The sequence below is a fragment of the Arachis ipaensis genome, chromosome B8, assembly GCF_059453495.1.
Source record: "Arachis ipaensis isolate K30076 ecotype BB chromosome B8, ASM5945349v1, whole genome shotgun sequence".
NCBI classification, from domain to species: domain Eukaryota; kingdom Viridiplantae; phylum Streptophyta; class Magnoliopsida; order Fabales; family Fabaceae; genus Arachis; species Arachis ipaensis.
The window spans coordinates 86465443-86470354 of record NC_142443.1 but is presented as its reverse complement, the minus strand read 5'-3'; the positions used below and the strand labels follow the sequence as shown (position 1 = coordinate 86470354).

General features: G+C 35.8%; 1 non-coding gene across 1 annotated transcript; it reads left to right on the top strand.

The window, feature by feature from the left end:
- Positions 1-671: 671 nt before the first annotated feature.
- LOC148548704 (small nucleolar RNA R71) lies at positions 672-779 on the top strand. Its single transcript, XR_015898416.1, has one exon. It is a non-coding gene; the product is annotated as a small nucleolar RNA R71 (small nucleolar RNA).
- The last annotated feature ends 4133 nt before the right edge of the window (positions 780-4912 follow it).

Here is a 4912-nt window from a genome sequence, read left to right as displayed (position 1 = left end):
TTACTCAGCTGGCCCACTTGTGCTTCCAAATTTCTAATGGAAGACCTTGTTTCATTCATGAAACTTACAATGGCCTTGGATAGATCAGAGACTAAGTTTGCTAAATTAGAGGTATTTTGTTCAGAGTTCTCTGTCTGTTGCTGAGTGGATGATGGAAAAGGTTTATTATTGTTAAACCTGTTTCTTCCACCATTATTAAAGCCTTGTTGAGGCCTTTAATTCTTCCAAGAGAGATTTGGATGATTTCTCCATGATGGATTATAGGTGTTTCCATAAGGTTCACCTAAGTAATTCACCTCTGCTATTGCAGGGTTTTCAGGATCATAAGCTTCTTCTTCATAAGAAGCCTCTTGAGTACTGTTGGATGCAGCTTGTATTCCATTCAGACTCTGAGAAATCATATTGACTTGCTGAGTTAATATTTTGTTCTGAGCCAATATGGCATTCAGAGTATCAATTTCAAGAACTCCCTTCTTTATAGGTGTCCCATTATTCACAAGATTCCTCTCAGAAGTGTACATGAACTGGTTATTAGCAACCATGTCAATGAGTTCTTAAGCTTCTGCAGGCGTTTTCTTTAGGTGAATGGATCCACCTTCAGAAGTATCCAATGACATCTTTGATGGCTCAGATAAACCATCATAGAATATATCCAGGATGGTCCATTCTGAAAGCATGTCAGAAGGACACTTTTTGGTCAGCTGCTTGTATCTTTCCCAAGCTTCATAGAGGGATTCTCCTTCTTTCTGTTTGAAGGTCTGAACATCCACTCTAAGCTTGCTCAGCTTTTGAGGAGGAAAGAACTTTGCTAAGAAAGCCGTGACCATCTTATCCCAAGAATTCAGGCTATCTTTAGGTTGAGAGTCCAACCACACTCTAGCTCTGTCTCTTACAGCAAAAGGGAAAAGCATGAGCCTGTAGACTTCAGGATCTACTCTATTAGTCTTAACAGTATCACAGATCTGCAAGAATTCAGTTAAGAACTGAAAAGGATCTTCAGATGGAAGTCCATGAAACTTGCAGTTCTGTTGCATCAGAGAAACTAGCTGAGGTTTTAGCTCAAAATTGTTTGCTCCAATGGTAGGGATGGAGATGCTTCTTCCATGTAAATTGGAATTTGGTGCAGTAAAGTCACCAAGCATTCTCCTTGCATTATTGTTGTTGGGTTCGGCTGCCATCTCCTTTACTTGTTCGAAATTTTCAATAAGGTTGTCTCTGGATTGTTGTAATTTAGCTTCTCTTAGTTTTCTCTTCAGAGTCCTTTCAGGTTTTGGATCAGCTTCAACAAGAATGCCTTTTTCTTTGTCCCTGCTCATAAGAAAGAGAAGAGAAAAAGAAAAGAAGAGGAATCCTCTATGTCACAGTAAAGAGGTTCCTTATTGTTAGTAGAAGAAGAGAAGAAGAAAAATTCGAACACAGATAGAAGAGGGGGTTCGAATTTGGTGAGTGATGTGAGGAAGAGATGTTGGTAGATGAATAAATAAATAGAATAAGATGAGAGAGGGAGAGGATTTTCGAAAATTATTTTTGAAAAAGGGTTAGTGATTTTTGAAAATAGTTTTTGAAAAAAAGTTAGTAATTTTCGAAAATTAAAATCAAAAATTAAAATAATTAGTTAATTAAAAAAGAAATTTTTGAAAAAGAGGGAGATATTTTCGAAAATTGGAGAGAGAGTGTTAGTTAGGTGGTTTTGAAAAAGATAAGAAACAAACAAAAAGTTAGTTAGTTAGTTGAAACAAATTTGAAAATCAATTTTGAAAAGATAAGAAGTTAGGAAGTTAGAAAAGATATTTTGAAATCAAATTTTTGAAAAAGTTAAGATAAGAAGATATTTTTGAAAAGATATGATAGAAATTATTTTTGAAAAAGATTTGATTTTTAAAATCACAATTAATGACTTGATTCACAAGAAATCACAAGATATGATTCTAGCACTCAAAGTTTGAATCTTTCTTAACAAGTAAGTAACAAACTTGAAATTTTTGAATCAAAACATTAATTGATGATGTTATTTTCGAAAATATGATGTAAAATTAAGAAAAATATTTTTGAAATTTTCAAAAATAACTAAAAAAATTTGAAAAAAAAAAGATTTGATTTTTGAAAAAGATTTTGAAAAAGATAAGATTTTTTTTAATTGAAAATTTGATTTGACTCATAAAAACAACTAGATTTTAAAAATTTTTGAAAAAGTCAAATCTAATTTTCGAAATTTTAAGAGAGAAAAGAGGGAAAGATATTTTTTTTTTATTTTTGAATTTTTGTGATGAGAGAGAAAAACAAGAAAAATGATGCAATGCATGAAAATTACCAAGAACACTATGAAGATCATGATGAAGATCAAGAACACATTTTTGAAAATTTTTAATGCAAAGAAAACATGCAAGACACCAAACTTAGAAATCTTTAATGCTTAGACACTAAGAATTCAAGAATGCATATGAAAAACAAGAAAAGAGACAAAACATGCAAATGCAAAGTTCAAACAAGAAGACTTACCAAGAACAACTTGAAGATCATGAAGAACACTATGAATGCATGAAATTTTCGAAAAATGCAAGATGAATATGCAATTGACACCAAACTTATAACATGACTCAAGACTCAAACAAGAAACACAAAAAATATTTTTGTTTTTTATGATTTTATGATTTTTTTTTGTATTTTCTTTAATTTTTTTTTTCGAAAATCATTTTGAAAAAGAAAAATAAGGATTCCAAAATTTTTAATATGAATTCCAGGAATCTTATGCTTCTTAGTCTAAAGCTCCAATCAAAGGGTCAGGCATGGCTTAATAGCCAGCCAAGCTTTAGCATGTAACAGGTAGATCATGAACAGCAGTAGGTGGATTAGCACCAACTAGCTTGCTCTTGATAACAAATTGGAGCCCTTAGTCCAGATGAATTTAGACATGGCTTTACAGCCAGCCAAGCTTCACATGCTTCATGAAACACTAGAATTCATTCTTAAAAATTTTGAATAAAATTATAAAATTTTTGAAAACATTTTTATTTTAAAAATTTTTCGAAAACAAAGGAGAAAATTTTGAAAGATTTTTGAAAAATTTTTGAAAAGAAAACAAAAAGAAAATTACCTAATCTGAGCAACAAGATGACCCGTCAGTTGTCCAAACTCGAACAATCCCCGGCAACGGCGCCAAAAACTTGGTATGCGAAATTGTTACTCAGGTTGTGAATTGTTGTTCGAAATTGATCTTCACAACTTCGCATAACTAACCAGCAAGTGCACTGGGTCGTCCAAGTAATACCTTACGTGAGTAAGGGTCGAATCCCACGGAGATTGTTGGTATGAAGCAAGCTATGGTCACCTTGTAAATCTCAGTCAGGCAGATATAAAATAGTAATGGGGTTTTCGAAAATAAGTAATAAAAGAAGGATAGAAATACTTATGTAAATCATTGGTGAGAATTTCAGATAAGCGTATGGAGATGCATTCGTTCCTCTGAACCTTCGCTTTCCTGCTGTCTTCATCCAATCAGTCTTACTCCTTTCCATGGCTGGCTTTATGCAAGGGCATCACCGTTGTCAGTGGCTACATCCCCTCCTCTTGTGAAAATGGTCCAAGATGCCCTGTCACGGCACGGCTAATCATCTGAGGTTCCCGATCATGCTGGAATAGGATTCACCCTCCTTTTGTGTCTGTCACTACGCCCAGCACTCGCGAGTTTGAAGCCCGTCACAGTCATTCAATCATTGAATCCTACTCGGAATACCACAGACAAGGTTTAGACTTTCCGGATTCTCTTGAATGCCGCCATCATTCTAGCTTACACCACGAAGATTCCGATTAAGAGATCTAAGAGATACTCATTCAATCTAATGTAGAACGGAAGTGGTTGTCAGGCACGCGTTCATAGGGAATGATGATGATTGTCACGTTCATCACATTCAGGTTGAAGTGCGAATGAATATCTTAGAAGCGAAATAAGATGAATTGAATAGAAAACAGTAGTACTTTGCATTAATCTTTGAGGAACAGCAGAGCTCCACACCTTAATCTATGGAGTGCAGAAACTCTACCGTTGAAAATACATAAGTGATAGGTCCAGGCATGGCCGAATGGCCAGCCCCCAAAACGTGATCACAGGATCAAAATACAATCCAAAGATATCAAATATAATAGTAAAATGTCCTATTTATAATAAACTAGCTACTAGGGTTTACAGAAGTAAGTAATTGATGCATAAATCCACTTCCGGGGCCCACTTTGTATGTGCTTGGGCTGAGCTTGAAGTCTACACGTGGAGAGGTCATTCTTGGAGTTGAACGCCAGCTTTTGTGCCAGTTTGGGCGTTGAACTCCACTTTGCAGCTTGTTTCTGGCGCTGAACGCCAGAATTGGGCAGAGAGCTAGAGTTGAACGCCAGTTTGCGTCGTCTAAACTTGGGCAAAGTATAGACTATTATATATTGCTGGAAAGCCCTGGATGTCTACTTTCCAATGCAATTGGAAGCGCGCCATTTTGAGTTCTGTAGCTCCAGAAAATCCATTTTGAGTGCAGGGAGGTCAGAATCCAACAGCATCAGCAGTCCTTCTTCAACCTCTGAATCTGATTTTTGCTCAAGTCCCTCAATTTCAGCCAGAAAATACCTGAAATCACAGAAAAATACACAAACTCACAGAAAAATACACAAACCTGAAAATACACTGTCATGACCAATGGAGTTGATCCCGAGGTCTACAGGCTTATGTTTTTTCCTTTTGCTGTAAGAGACAGAGCTAGAACATGGTTGGATTCACAACCTAAGGAAAGCTTGAACTCTTGGGAAAAGCTGGTCAGTGCTTTCCTGGCCAAATTCTTACCACCTCAAAAGATGAGCAAGCTTAGAGTGGAAATCCAAACCTTCAGACAGAAGGAAGGTGAGTCCCTCTATGAAACTTGGGAAAGATATA